Source organism: Megascapheus bottae, chromosome X, assembly GCF_031878675.1.
Source record: "Megascapheus bottae isolate mThoBot1 chromosome X, mThoBot2.hap1, whole genome shotgun sequence".
In the NCBI taxonomy this organism is placed as follows: domain Eukaryota; kingdom Metazoa; phylum Chordata; class Mammalia; order Rodentia; family Geomyidae; genus Megascapheus; species Megascapheus bottae.
Genome location: NC_143547.1, coordinates 96,531,911 through 96,547,744, shown reverse-complemented (window position 1 = coordinate 96,547,744; position 15,834 = coordinate 96,531,911). Strand labels below are relative to the sequence as shown.

The following is a 15,834-nucleotide window of genomic DNA, read 5'->3' as shown; positions in this document are numbered from 1 at the left end:
CAGAGAAGCAATTCCCAACACAGAGCCCTGTGACCTTTTCTCTCTCAGTGTTTGCAATGATGGGCTACTTAGCAATGTAAGATAAAGTGCAGTGTCTCTGATACAGTAAATTCTCAATGAGTATTAGTTATGTATGCCAATACAACATATTATTTATTCTTTCATTGGTTTTGTGTGAGTTTATGGTTCATCAAAGTGCATAGATTCTGTTCACAACTTATGTTTTCTAACATGCTGACATTAAAGATCATCAAGTGGTACGAATAATATGCAAAGTTCAGGGATCAATGTATTCTCCATCACAAACACTGCTCACATTCCCTCTTAATCTACACACTCTGCTGCAACCCTTTATCAGAATTCAGGTGCAGGAGCTATGTGATCTCTATGTGTAATTTAAAGAGCTTTCTCAAATTAAATGTTACTTTTCTAATACATACTCCACATTCCATGAGACTATGCTACCGATCTCACTTCCTTTTTTCTATTTTTTTGCCATTATAGTTAAACACGGCTATAGAAAAGGAAATTTGCATGTGTCTATAGACTGACTTGTGAGCAAATCATTTGGTCACAAAAATGTTCTCTCCACACAAAACAATTCATAAGACTTACTAAAATTAATTCTAACTTTTCAATTTAGATTATACTTTTTGAGACATACCTCATGAATTAGCCTATGGCTGACCTGGAATTCACTGTATTGCAGTCTGGCCTTGAACTCACAGTCTACCTGTTTCAGCTTTCAAAGTACTGAGATTACTGATATACCTCACTCCATCTCGTCTGTAGGGCTATTTATATATTTTTATTAAAAAAAAGCCAAGCACGACGGCTCACACCTGTAATCCTAGCTACTTAGAAGGCTGAAATTTGAGAATGGTGGTTCAAACCTAGCATAGAGTGACTCTTATCTCCAATTAATCTCTAGAAAAGGGGACATGGTGCTGTGGCTCAAGGGGTATGGTGGTAGCCTTGAGCTGAAGAGCTCAGAGACAGCACCCAGGCCCAGAATTCAAGCCCCATGACCCTCCCCCTTGAAAAAAACCCAGAAATATCATTATTAGTCACCAATAATTAACTATTGCATGCTCCTCTAGCAAGATAATGAGAAGATATAAATATGGTTAAAATATGTTTTAGTTATATAGAAAAATTGTAAACCTACAGATAGGTTAAAAATACATGTAATAGTCAGACACTGGTGGCTTATACCTATAATCCATCCAACTCAGGAAGCTGAGACCTGAGGATCATGATTTAAGGCCAGTTCGGGCAGGAAATCCTTGAGATTCTTATCTCCAATTAACCACCAGAAAACTGAAAGTGACACTTTAGCACAAAGTGCAACAGTGCTAGCCTTGAGTATAAAAGTTCAGGTACAGTGTCCAGGCTGTGAGTTAAAGCCCCACAACCAACTATATGTGTGTGTGTGTGTGTGTGTGTGTGCATATATATACATACATATGTAGTTGGTTGTATGTATACATGCACACATACATATACATATATTCACACATGTATATATAGACATACATATATATACATGATATACATGCTGTGTGTTATAATCACCAGTATAACCATAGTCTATATTCATGGATAAAACAAATGCAAAAAAAGCATCAAGTATAACCACAGTGGGAAAATAAGTAGAGAGATTAGCCATGATATGGACTATTCTTAATTTAAAGAATGATATATAGCAGGGTTATCACTAAATTCCATTACTACTTGGCTTATATCAAATTTCTCTTCTTCCTATGAGTTATACTGACGTCTTCAACTCAACCACAATAAAATATATCACTAACCCTAGTCAGCAACATTCCTTAATTATTTATCTAGATATTGTCTTAAATAAGAATTAGATTTATCTAAAAATTTCATTTCAAATGACGTGGGTCCTAGACAAGTACTTCTTTATATCAATCCAGAATTTAGGCATTCCTTCAATTAAAATCATATAATGAGCAATTTCCCTATACATTAATTTATATGAATTATTTCAACTTAATATAGCTTAATTGAAAATGTGTGTTGTCTAATTCTGGTCAAATTAAGAGAAAAATAGCAATGACAGTAGTCTCAATGAATGGTAAACTTTCCAGAAAAGCTCGTTTTTTCACCAAGAACCCCACAAAAGGGGTAATACTGATCAAGATGCATTGTACTCATAAACTAACATGTCAAATTATAACCTCTTTGTACAACTACTTAAGTATAATAAAAATACATTTTTTAAGATAAAGCTCACTGCGTGCACGTGTGTGTGTGTGTGTGTGTGTGTGTGTGTGTGTGTGTGTTGATCCTAGAACTTGAACTCAGAGTCTGTGTGTAGCTCCTGAGCTTTTTCGCTCAAGGCTAGTGCCGTATGATGCCTCACAGCTCCCTTCCAGCTCCTTGGTGGTTAATCGATTAAGAGGCTCATGGACTTTCCTGCCCAGGCTGGCTTCAAACCTCAACCTTCAGATCTCAGCCTCCTGAATGGTTAGGATTAATGTCATAAGCCATAAGAATTTGGTGGACAGCTCATTCTTAAAGGCATATGAAACCATGACCTATACTGACAAAAAGATCAGGGACACAAAATTTACCTCTAGAGTTCATAAAGATGAATGGATATGGTGTTTACATGACTGTAATTCCCTTGGCAGAGATATCAGAAGCAACATAATTAAAGGTTGGCATGGGCAAAAAAGTTAGTGAAATCGACCTGAAATACACTGAGTGTGAACGGTTGTGCCTGTAATTGCAGTAAACAAGAGGCATAAGTAGAGGAGTAGTTATATACAGCCACCTCTAGGCAAAGAGTGAAGTTTTATGTGAAAAATAACTTCAGCAACAAAGTGCTCAGGATATATAGCACAAATGGTAGAATAGCTGTCTGAAAAATGCAAAGAGCTAATTTCAAACCCGAATAGTACCACAATAAAAATGGAATAAATGACTTATTGAACTTTAATACAGATTATTCCACTTAATTTATGGAAATATGAAAAATGTTGCTTTTTAAAGTAAGTATATGAGTTAAAACTATATTAAGGGCTGAGAATGTGGCCTAGTGGTAGAGTGCTTACCTATTATTCATGAAGCCCTGACTTTGATTCCCTAACAGAAAAAGTCATAAGTGGTGTTATGGTTCAAGTGGTAAAGTGCTATCCTTGAGGAAAAGAAGCAGGTGCTAGTTTCAAGCCCCAGGACTGGCAAAAAGGCTCTATTAATATTGCATTTTATTACAGTTAGAAAATGAGGATGTGAAGAAAAAATCTATACTTGGTGGGTATATAAACTAGTGCAAATGGAAATCACTATGGAAACTAGCAAAAAATTAAAAATAGACTCATTTATAACCATGTCATAGCATTATTGGGCATATATCAGAAGAAATCTAAATATATGAGTCAGATCACACCCATACTTATTGTGGCTCTGTGCATAACAGAGAAATAATGTATTCAGCCAGAGTGTCCAATAATCAACTAAGGGATAAAGAAAATATGGTGCAATAATAAAAAAGGAAAATGAAATTATGTCACTAGCAGGAAAATGAATAGAGCTCGAAATGATCATAATGGGTAAGATAAGGCAAGATCAAAAAGCCAAATACTGATTGTTTTACTCATTTGTGTAACCTAGAGCTAGAATTATCATAATGGTTAATAATAATTGATAAAGATAAGAACTTAAATCTGAAAGGGGCCTGTCTGAAGCCAATAATCTAATGGGGTAATGGGAAAGGAAAGGATATTGAGGGGTAACAAGGATCAAATAAGTAACTTACATGCACATATCTGTATATACATGTGGATAGAGAGACGGACAGCAAATGTGCAGAACGAAACCCCCAAACACTGTTTGAAAAAAAGGAAAGGGGAGTGAAGGAATCATAACCTAGGGGGTGAACTTGTTGAAAGCATAATATATGCACTTATGGGATTACCACAATGGTCAACCTTCATATTATTAATGCACGCTAATGAAAATAAACTAAAATTTGACATTTTGAAGTGTTTTACATGTTATAGGTACATGTTAATTCCTGCACACCCCAGCATCCTGAGGGAAAATACTGCAGTTGTCACAGACAGAGAAACTCATGGGAGATTCTTTGTTTTCAGACAGTTGGTGATCTGATGGCTATCCTATTTATGACGAACCTTCTTACCTACAAGGGACTAAAATGGTAAAACGAGAATGGCAAATAGAATTTCTAAAACAACAAGAACACAGCACAGTGTGAGACCAAGTGATTCTCTCATTTGATAAGAAAAGAGGGCAATGGCTGGAATAACGGAATTAGTGTCAGAATAACTGTTCTGTATCAAGGTTTCCCGGCTCCTTGCCCGAGGATCATTTGTCTTATACTTTCTTACTTTTGTTCATCCTTGAAGCAGTGGTTTTTACCAGACTGTATAAAGAATCCCTTGAGAAACTTTCACAGAACACCTGGGGACAGATATCAGAAATCCATGTTTTCAAAGTTTCCTATCATGACTCTGATGACACTGAGTGCTAACAACAGCAGCTTAGGCTAAAGCAAAAGCTTAAGTGGCACTGTGGTGTTCCTGGCCCCAAATATTCTAAACAATGGGGTTTCTACCTTCATTTCCTCCTTTGTGCTTGATTAGAATAGATATAATCACAACCATAACTATGGAAGCAAGCTCTCTTCGCATTTCCCCCTTCTTCCTGAAAATTTTAAACTCACACAGTAAGCCTATCATTCAGACGTTCAAATTTGAGAGAAATGACTGGATTCCATCACTCTTGATGTCAAACCAAGTGAATTTTTTCCTTGATTCCTTTAAAAGAAACTTCCTTTCTGGTATAGTGGTGATAATACTGGTAGTGGTAGAGGTGGTGTGTGTATATGTGTGTGTGTGTACGTGTATACTGAGATTTGAACTTAAGGTCTAGCCCCCCCAAAAAGTTGGTTTTTTGTGAAATTATGTCACTTGAGCCACACCTGCTTTTGGCTTCTTGCTGGTTATTTAGACATAGAATCTCAATGACTTCTATGCCCAAACTGGATCCAAACCTCAACCTTCCATTTCTTAGTCTCCTGAGTAGCTAAAATTATAGTCATGAGACAACAACATGCAGTTTCTGCTGTCTTTTCTTTTTAACTAGTGCTCAAGCATTTATTTCATTACTATACATAAAATTGCACCATTTACCAGGCGCATTGGCTCATGCCTATAATCCTAGCTGCTCAAGATCCTGAGATCTAAGGATCAAAGTTCTAAGCCAGCCCAGGCACTAAAGACTATGAGACTCTTATCTTCAACTAACCAGTAGAAAAGCAGAAGTCGTGCTGTGGCTCAAGGGGTAGGGCGGTAGCCTTGTGCTAAAAGAGCTCAAGGACAGCGTCCAGGCCAAGAGTCCAAGCCCCACAACCGACAAAAACAAAACAAAACAAAAATTGCACCACTCAACGTTGTCATTATGGTTTTTCAAGCCACATGAGGTCTTGGAAAGTTCAAATATAGAATGTTTTTCTAATCACTCATTAAGGAAACTCAAGTTCCCCGTCCCATGCCACATACTCACACCTTGTTTTGGTGCAGTTTTGTCAAAACATCTGTCCAAGTCCAAAGAGGCCAAATAAACTGTTAGGTGCATCACAGTCCTTGGTCAAGAATTCTTAAATAACATAACTTTCATTGCCAGATTTGTGACTTTTTTTCACATTTATTAAATCTTCATGGGAAAAAATTACAAATAAAGTGAATTAGTGAAATTATGAAGGAAAAATTTTTAAATCTTAATCTGGCAATGAATTCTCCAGTAGGGAATAGGAAATAACAGTACCCATTTTCTAGAATAAATTGTACTGGTTAAATCACTGGGAAAGCCACATGTGAGACCAGAGAAGAACTATGGACATGAACTCTTAGTCTTCTTCCTCCTTGACCTTTATCCCAATGTAAATCCAAAAATCCAGCAGCTAACTTTGACAACATGTCAACTCAGACCACACTACTCCCATCTGGTAAGATAGTAAATTCGGATTAAATTGAATTAAAATAAATTTCTAGATCAAAAGGATAAATTCAAATTGTGAATCTCAAGGATATTTTACAAATTTTACATCAGCAATAGTGGTTTCTGGGCAATGAAATCCGATGTGCTTCTGACCTCAAGGTGAGGACAATAATACACCCAATAAAAATAATGGCTGTGACGGTATGACAGGAAAAGAACAGGGAAGTGTTCATTGTGTCTACAGAGAAAGAAGTAAGCTTCTGCTCCATTCTCTTCCTCCACACTCAGATGACATCTCTGAAGCCGTGAGAACGTGAATCCCAGGAGTAAACTCAATGTGGGATGCTATTTGGAGAACAAGTTTGAGCATCTTTTTGGTCCGTCTAGATTCCTCTCCCCTGTTAAGTAAGCACAGATAAAAGACTTATTGACCTTTGTTTGAAGGGTTCTTATTACTTCTTGATAGGAAGGCGTGTAATCATTTAAAGCCTTGCCTGAAGGTGCATGAATATTCTGCTGAGAGATCTAATTCTGTACAGTGGATGCTTCAGCATTGTTCAGTTGCTAGATTTAACCTATGATGGGAGCTTTAACCAACATTTGAAATGAGCACAGCTCTGAAATACTTCTCAACCGATTTCTCAAGGTGAGAGTCAGTTCATCATTGTCACAAGTTCTCTTCATTTTCACTACCTTCTACCACAAGAAGGAGCCTTCAGGATCAGTGACAGCCTCATTCTCAAATTTCTTCCAGCTTCTATCAAGGGTTGATTTTAATATTTCCTCTTACTTATACTACTGTTCCACCTTGAGAAATGGGAAGATATTGCCAAGCTACATTCATGAAGCTGAGCAGTTTGGCGGTCCCATCTGTGATAGGGGAATAGAAGGTATGTACTGTTCTGAAGAAATGGAGATGAATGGAGGAGCAGCATTTGCTAAGACTCCTCTACCAGACAGAGCAACATTTCCAATTCCAGACTGATTTCATTTAAGTATTGTCTAGCCTCTATAACCAAAAACCAAAACTCACTTCAAAAAGGGTTTCTCAATGATCAAAATGTTGGGCTTTTCCTTCCTGCAGACCTACAAGGGTTTCTGGCATTGTCTTTTAAACGGAAAAGAAGTTCTAAATTTGTGAAGACACCTGGGATTAGTAAGGAAGTCACTGGAAGCCCTAGAAGAAAATAGAATTTTGAGCTTGACTTCCAGATTTGAAGTCTCTGGCTCTTCTCACATCTTTGGCAACAGATAAACAAGTTACATGTACTCCCAGAACAGGACCCTTCATTGAGCCTGAAAATCGGTTCACACAAACACCATTTCCTTTCTCAAGTGTTTGGTCATTCAGGATATGCTCCACCAGCTTTTACCGGCTTACTCTCGTGGCCAGTTCTTTACATACAGGCCGTATTTTTTTCATAAGTCTATGGAAGCACACAGTGCTTGAAAGCAATGTGATTATAGTTTTTGTACAGACTGCAAGTGATGCTTGCATTTCTGTGATAGTCACTAATGGATTACACATACGGGGAAAAAAAGTTGCTTTAGAAATTACAAATGCAAATCAATTTGTATGTCGGCTATTCAGCAATTTGAGTTGTGTGTGATTTCCCCAGTGATGCTGCTGAATACCTCACTGCATTGGCCCTAACAGCATTCTCAAATGGACAAACTGGAGCTTCATAAACACCATAAATGCTCTGTAGAGTTTTCACATTCATCATTATCAAGCATCTCAAAATTCCTGTCTGACCTGACTTTTCTTACTTTCTTACTTCTCCTGCATTTCTATCACCTATTTTCCCATTTACTTTTTTGGAGCCCATTCTTATCCTAAAAGTTCTATATCATGAAGCTGTGGAGCTTAACAATGTGTAATGGTATCCAAATGATAAAATTCATAGGGCAACTGAAAGGGTTGGAAGTGTGACCAATAGTTGCACAGGGAACAAGAGGTAGAAGACAAGGGTAAGAACACTGTAACACAAATGTTTATCATGTCACATGAACTAGTCAACAAGGCAGCATGATAGTGATTCAACTTGCATATTGTGCCAAAGATCTCAAAAACACCAACTAGATCAACACAAAGGTTGCCCAAGAATAACTTGCGGTTGTGGAGATATCGGGGAAGTCACGACTCAGTGTCAGGTTGTCAGTGAGATGAGATTCGCAGCTACCATCACCTAGGAGAAAGCAGATAGAAAAGTAGAAAATGAAGTCAGAAGACAGGTAGTCTGCAAGAGTAGCTTGGGAAGAAGACTAGAGACTTGGAATCATAACCTATTTCACGTTGGTTGAACAAGGTTGTATCAACTTGTACGCTTACCGTGGAAGAGAATGCTTTGTCTCCTGTGTTCTCCAGGATCACCTAGCATTGACCTTTGTGACCTCTGCCAGTCAGAAGGTGAATAGGAGTGACTTCAGTTTTGCTTTTATTCTCCCTTATTTAATCATCTTTGCATAGAATAAGCTGGTGACTAGGCAATCTAGGTTAATTTCCATCCTACCCTAATCTTGTCTACTTTTGAGCAAAGGATGCTGGAAACTACAAGTTGCTCTGTAGGTGGGACAACCAAAACCACTGGATCTGTGAAGTGACAGACCATCGAACAACCTACAATTTCATGATCATCCCTTTTCTGTACACATACCATCAGGCTATGATAAACACATCTTACCATGACAGCTAACAATTTTGATGATATGACCAGAAAGAACTACAAAAAAAGAGAAGAATCTTCTTTTTTTTTTGCCTATTCCTTCCTCTCATTTTGTTGCTGTAGTACTGGGACTTGAACTGAGGGACTGGATATTGTCCTTTAGCTGATTACTCAAGGTTGGCACTTTAACACTTGAGCCATAGCTCCACTTCTGACCTTTTGGTTAATCGGAGAATAGTCTCATGCACTTTCCTACTTGAGTGAGCTGTTTTCAAACAATAATTTTCAGATCTCAGTCTCGTGAGTAGCCATGCATGAGTGGTCAATGCTTGGCATCCTTTCGTTTTTTTTTAATCCTGTATCTACATCATTGCCAGTCTCTCCATTTATTTGGAGGTTGATTTGTAAGTCATCTATCCCCACTTTATGGTCTGGCTAAGAATAAATTTTCCCTTGCTGCTCAGTTGGCATTCACATTCTTCTATTGGTTTCTCAACTCCAAAAGAAAAAAAAATAGAACTACAATCTGAGTCCAAATATTGGGAACATTTTGTCATCTTTAAATGCTGAATATTCATTTTCTGAATATTCATTTGAATATTCATTTTTTGTGTAGGTCCTGGAGCTTGAACTAAGGAACTAGGCATTGTCCTTAAGCTTCTTTTTGTTCAAAGCTAGTACTCTACCACTTGAGCCAGAGCTCTACTTCCAGCTTTTCTGAGTTGGTAGTTTATGAGACATATGAGTCTTCAGACTTTCACACCCCAGCAATCTTTGAACTATAATCCTCCAATCTCAGCCTCCTGTGTAGCCAGAATTACGAATGTGGATTTGAGAGTTAGCACATACAATTAGAATGTACAGAATCAGAGACTAAAACAAAAGGCATCTGCTGTTGTTTATGAGTATTTACATTTTCCTAAATTAGTAAACAATGTTGATAAAAGAGAGAAGGGACAACAAGGCCCATGGTTTCCTGGCCTGGCCTTCCTCTCTGAGCCCACCACACACTCCCACACTATTTGGTTCCTCTGCCTATTTCATGAGGAAACACATGGCACCTCAGTTAAATGAAACTGTACCACTGGCCACAGATACCTTAGCCTCAGCAGCCTGAAAGGATTTGTCTGATATAACCATCCTATAACAATGTTCTGCCAAAATTTACCTCCTCAAGAAAGCCTCTCTCACTGACATAACCTCAATTTGGTTTTCCATATAACAGTTATCAATACAATTTAGAAACTTTATTGGCTTTCCTCACTTGTCTTCTATAACCCTGATTAAAAGATGCCCAAGAAGGGTTGGGAGTTTAGCCTAGTGGTAGGGCGCCTAGCATGCACGAAGACCCGGGTTCAATTCCTTGGTACCACATACATTAAAAAAAAAACGGAAGTGGTGTTGAGGCTCAAGTGTTAGAGCTCTAGCCTTGAAAAGTCCAAGAACAGTGCTCAGGCCCTGAGCTCAAGCCCAGGACTGGCAAAAGAAAGATGCCCAAGAACATGGTGGTGTACCAAATGGTGGAAAGGAACAGCTAAACCAAGCATCAGTACCAATCCTCATCATATTGAAATGCTCCAAAAAAAATCAATCTGCCTCTACCACCTACCAAGTCCCATGTTAACAGGATAAAAGCCATGAAGCACAAGGGTGCTCAGAAAAGCTGGGAGCACAGTCCTTGGCAACTTTTCGTTTCCTCTGGGCATCCTTTTCTCTCTACATTAGAGATCACAACTTCCACAGCTGGAACCATCTGTTCTCTAGAGGCCTCTGGCCTAGTGCCATATGGCTTCTGTCCACTGAACATTGATGTCAAACTCAGTGTTACAAACAACACATAACAACACTTGCTCTTCCTAAAATAGTTACTGAGCACTCAATGAGGGACGTGGGATGTTATACTTGGCTGGCTTCTAAGGGGAAAAGGGCAAAAGCAAAGGTATGTTTACAGTGTCTTCAAAAAGAACATCACCTCTGCCTATCAAGCTGCTGAAGGATTGTTTCTCCATTGCACCCAAGGGTAAGGGTAAAACCATTCATATCAGGAACAGATTTTTACCTGCTAAATTACTACACAAAATGGACCCAGTTTGTCCGTACAGTTGTGAGATCCATAAATGTGCCTGATGGCACAGACCCAATGATGAAGGCTCCCTTCAAGCTAAAAGGGAAACACATCCTCTGGGCAGCAGCTGGACTGTGAGTTCTAGCCTCCCTGTGACCTTTTGTGCAAAAGGCAACTAGCACACCTTTGACAAACATCCCCCAACTTACTTCTCAAGTTCTGTAGCTGCAAGTAAAGTCTTATCTCAACCTAAAACCATTATAATTTTCTCCCAAAGGATTTTGCTATTTCCAAGGCCGCCAGCTTGTTTCTCTGCTTCTTCTCTTAGCTCAGATTCATTCAGTGGATCCTCAGTAACCATGTAGTGCATTCTTAACTCTTCCATATCTACTCCTTATTCTCACTTCCAGAAGTCATTGTCACTAACATAACTTTACTCGGGAGCAGCTAACCTGAACTGCTTTTGCAACTTTGTTCACAATTTCCTAGGGCTGGAATCGAACACTTCAGAATCATAGATTGTTGCAGAAATTATTAAGACTGCTATCTGTATTTCATAGGTGAAAAACACTGAAATTCATAGAGGTTAAGTAATCTCTACATCACAAAATCAAATATTTATTGATTCATCTTTCTTTAAGTGCTAAGAATAGAAACCAGGGCCTATTACATGCTGGCAAGCATTCTAATACTGAGCTACATCCTCAATCCGAAATCACAACACAGAAACCTATTCAATCATGCTGCACAAACCACACTTACTACCATATACCTGACACTAAAGACCATCATATCTTTTCTTTATTCTTGCAGTGCTCAGGTTTGAATCTAAGACCTTGGGCTTGGTTGATAGGTGCTTTTCCATTTTGCCAAGGCCGACATAGACCACCATCATATTTCTATGTAACTTCAAAGACAGGAACACATGACCAAAGCCAGCTTGTGTGTGTGTGTGTGTGTGTGTGTGTGTGTGTGTGTGTGTGTGTGTGTGTGTGTGTGTGTGGTATGTTAGACATGGGCTTGAACTCAGGACATGAGTGCTGTCGTTGAGCTTTTGTTCAAGTCTAACAGACTTTTCTGCCAAGGCTAGCTTCAAATTGTAATCTTGTGATCCTAGTATCTGAAGTACCTAGAATTATAGGTATGAACTACTAGAACCCTGCTAATGCCTAGGTTGTTTTTATTATTATTATTATTGCTTGATATACAGTTTTATGGGCTTTTTGCGGGGGTGTCCTCCAACTGTGATGCTCCTCCTAATGTCTGCCTATTTAGTCATGACTCATCCCACTCAGCTTCCTTTCCTACAGCTCTTAACTGCTGCCAAATCATTCTAACAAAAAAAGAATGCTCAGGCACCCCAAATTAGAAAGGACTTACAGTACATAATATGTAAAATGTCAGTGTGCAAATCATCAAAATAGAACACCCAGAATAACTCAGAAGTTCCAATATAAACTGTGAATTTAAGTCTATCCAATATGAATTTTCCTTTTATTTCATCAGTCCATCTCAAATGGTATAATATATACTACAAACATGTACTATTTTAGCAAATTTTCACAAGTAGTAGCTAAACATACTATATCAATTTCAATCCTAATCTTGCTTAGAATCACATATAATGCTATTTAACTTGTTTATAAACCTTTACATGTATGTTGGTATTCTAATCTCTGGAGGGGTGGAAAAAAATTAGGAGACATTTTCACTTTCGTCTATTAACCAAATATTAACTCATAAATTCTTAGTGATAAGCTGTGTATACATTAATTTTCATGTAGAATTATTCATACATCTTACCAGATGTTAGAGAAGAATTTAGCCAAAAAATCTATACTGAAATCAAAAACTAAACCAAAAAAGTTCCATGTAACAACCGTGCCCTCTGCTGGCCAAACCATAGAACAACAAAACTTGGAATGAGAAGATCTTCACTAACCATAGAACAACTAAAATATCTAAAATTTACCAACAGCTAAAAAGAATGAATCTCTCCAAAACGAATCTTCAAAGAAACAATCATCTCATTAAAAATGGGCCAAAGACATAAAGAGAGTGTTCTCTGAAGGAGAAATAAGAATGGCCTTTAGACACATGAAGAAATGCTCGACATCTCTGGCCATAAAAGAAATGCAAATCAAAACAACTCTGAGACTCCACCTTACCCCAGTTAGAATGGCCAGGATCAAGAAATCTAATAACAACAGATGCTAGAGGGGCTGTGGCCAGGAGGGATCACTACTACACTGTTGGTGAGAGTGTAAACTCGTTCAACCACTATGGAAAGCAGTATTGGTAGTTCCTCAAAATACTAAACATAGAGCTCCCCCATGACCCAGCAATTCCACCACTTGGCATTTACCCAATTGTCCAGAAACAAGGACAAACTAAACCCACTAGCACAACGATGTTCATTGCTGTACTATTCACCATAGCAAAGATATGGAAGCAACCCAGATGCCCCTCAGTTGATGAGTGGATCAACAAGATGTGGTATTTGTATACAATGGAATTCTATGCTGCCATCAGAAAGAATGATATTGCCCCATGTGTAAGGAAATGGAAAGATGGAAAAAATCACATTAAGTAAAGTAAGCCAGACCAAAAGGAACATAGGCTCAATGATTTCCCTCATATGCAATAATTTGTACATACCTAGGACTCTCTTAGCAGAGGATTACAATAGCTCAAAACCTAGATACATAAGGCTAACGAAAGGACCTCCAGGATATGGAAACAAGAGCTATATAATGTGTGGTTGTTGTTCTTAATGTACTATGTTATTTCTCCTCTCTTTTGTTGTCCCTTGGTTATTCTAATATTGTTACGCTATCTTACCTTGTTATCTGGTATATTGTCTGTACGTTTATTTGTTTATCTGAAATAAGAAAGGGAAGGGAAAAAACAAAATGAGGGAAGGGGGAGGGAAATACGGACAAAAAACATGAGCAGGGGTATCAATGTGTGTGAAGTAATGCACCTTCTATCTGCCTAATATAACTGTAACCCCTCTATTTATTACAATAAAAAATAAAACTGAGATTTTGAGCACTAAGAATTACTACAATGTTTCCTTGGAAAGTACTTCCCGTTTTATTTAGGTTGTTGATTTAATCCCCCTGCAAGGGGGAGAAACTTTTTTTAGCAAGTCGAGGACTGTGCAGGTACTCAACTAAATTCTTTTTTCTTCATTTTGGTGGATCAACCAATGTTTCCAAAGATTTTTATTTTAAAAATACATATACATATTATTTCCTACATCCCCATTCCCAATATTTCATATATTACATTTCATCACTACAAAAGATAAAAGGAAGTAAGGAATTGGTAAACACCACACTCCTGCAATATTTCTCACTTCCCTTAACCACCCAAACAGCACAAGACTTGTACAAAATGTCTCCAATCAATAAGAATTTAATGACAACCCCCCACATTTCCCCTCTGTACTTACCATTGAGTCTACCTGTTGGCTGAGAAAGTTAAATAAGGTATAGTGTGGGAGAGGTATGGTATATCAATGAGTGTGTGAACCTTATGAAAGATGCTTCATTCATTGCAAATTTGGAATGAATCAGAGCATCATCATATGTTCCAGGTCATTTATAAAGAAATAACCTCCAATCCCCAAACTCACAATGATGAGCCATCATTTAGGAAAATAATCTCTAGTCATGCTACTTTTAAATTCGTTTAAAGAATTTATATTCGATCGAAGTACACAACGCTTTTCTAAATATTACTTATTAAAGGAATGCATCATCTGCTTTCTCCCACCCCATTTTACTTGAGTGTCTGTTTGGAAGGTGCCTTGTACATTTTGGGGTGTATAAACTCTCACCTTCAGGTTTTCTCCGTATTGCATATTGTTCCATGCTGGAGTTGTAAAGAATGCAAAAGAGTCTCTTGAGGCAACTAGATGAGAAAGTTTCAGTCCCCACCAATCACTTCACCGTTTTCACAGTTGGGAAAGCCAATGCACAACAACAATCCACCACCTTATGTTGTACAGTGGTACAACACCTGCATGTGCAGGGGTGAACAGGAAGGGTCAATTCAGAATTGCTTCAGAGAGCCTGCAGTTAGGGTGTGGCAAGAGAGGTCAACTTGTTCAAATGCTGGGTCAGAGCCCATCTTTTAACATTTTAAATTTGTATTCCTTGGGAAGTTTGTGGGATCAGCCTTGAACTTTTAAAGTGATGCATTTTTTTAAAAATCTCCATCTCAGTGAATGTCTTGCTGTCTCTTTAAATTTTGTGCTAGAGATAAGTGCCTCACCGGACTTGATCTAATTGAGATCCTGGTGCATTGTATGTGGCCAAGAATGTTGGGCAGGATTTGTTAAGAGAACACAGCCTCAGCCTGGGAAAGGAGGCCATTAGCAGACGCAGGGGCCGCCTAGGGATAAGGAACGGGAGGATGCCGGCTTGGAGCCAAGATGCTGAGTTCCCATCGTCTGTGGTACCCCAATAGAAACCACCCAGGTTAAAGCAAAATACCTGCAAGTTGTTGGCTTACCTTTGTGGCTGCCCCAGGCGCTGCAATCTCCTGTCTCAGCCGCCAAAGAACCATCACTTCCCTACAGGGCAGGATGTGTTTCGTTTTTGTAGCGGCCTTCAGAGCTGCTTTTATCAGCCCGCTGCTTTGGAAAAAAACTGTCCTAAAGGCTACAGCTGCTCCAGCACTCTCCAGCCCACAGCCCTCCTCCCTAAGTGTGCAGGGCGGGCTCTACCCCAGCCAGGATGGGAGGACCCTGTGTGCTCACTTCCGACCTCATCACAGAGGCAAATCATTTCCACCCCCCACCCCCCCACACATACACTCCCTCCCCAAAGAGCCCTCTGGAGGCACTCCAGCTTCACTATCTCAGGGCCCGAGATTTGTTTTTCAGTAGAAGTTGCAATCGCTGATCTGATTCACTCCACAAAATATTGCACTCCAATTTTAAAGCTGGAAAGAGTATCAGATTCAGGTAGGATTAATATTCAATGTGTTTCATTAATTCACCAAAGAAATTAAATATGAGCTATCCTGATACCACTACTGAATGACAACAGATACACCATAACCCGAATAAAAGCAGACCTGACTAATCATTGCCTGTGTCGACTT

General features: G+C 38.7%; 1 long non-coding RNA gene across 3 annotated transcripts in view; it reads right to left on the bottom strand.

Annotated features, from left to right (window-relative positions):
• Nucleotides 1–5,605: 5,605 nt before the first annotated feature.
• LOC150041625 (uncharacterized) overlaps nt 5,606–15,834 on the bottom strand; it is a 45,740-nt gene continuing 35,511 nt past the window's right edge. For 2 of the 3 annotated variants that reach the window (XR_016533799.1, XR_016533797.1), the window contains one exon: nt 6,833–8,177. This is a non-coding gene — a long non-coding RNA (uncharacterized LOC150041625). Of the gene's footprint in view, nt 6,387–6,832; nt 8,178–15,834 lie in introns of those variants that run through there. The other variant, XR_016533798.1, reaches the window with a different exon arrangement.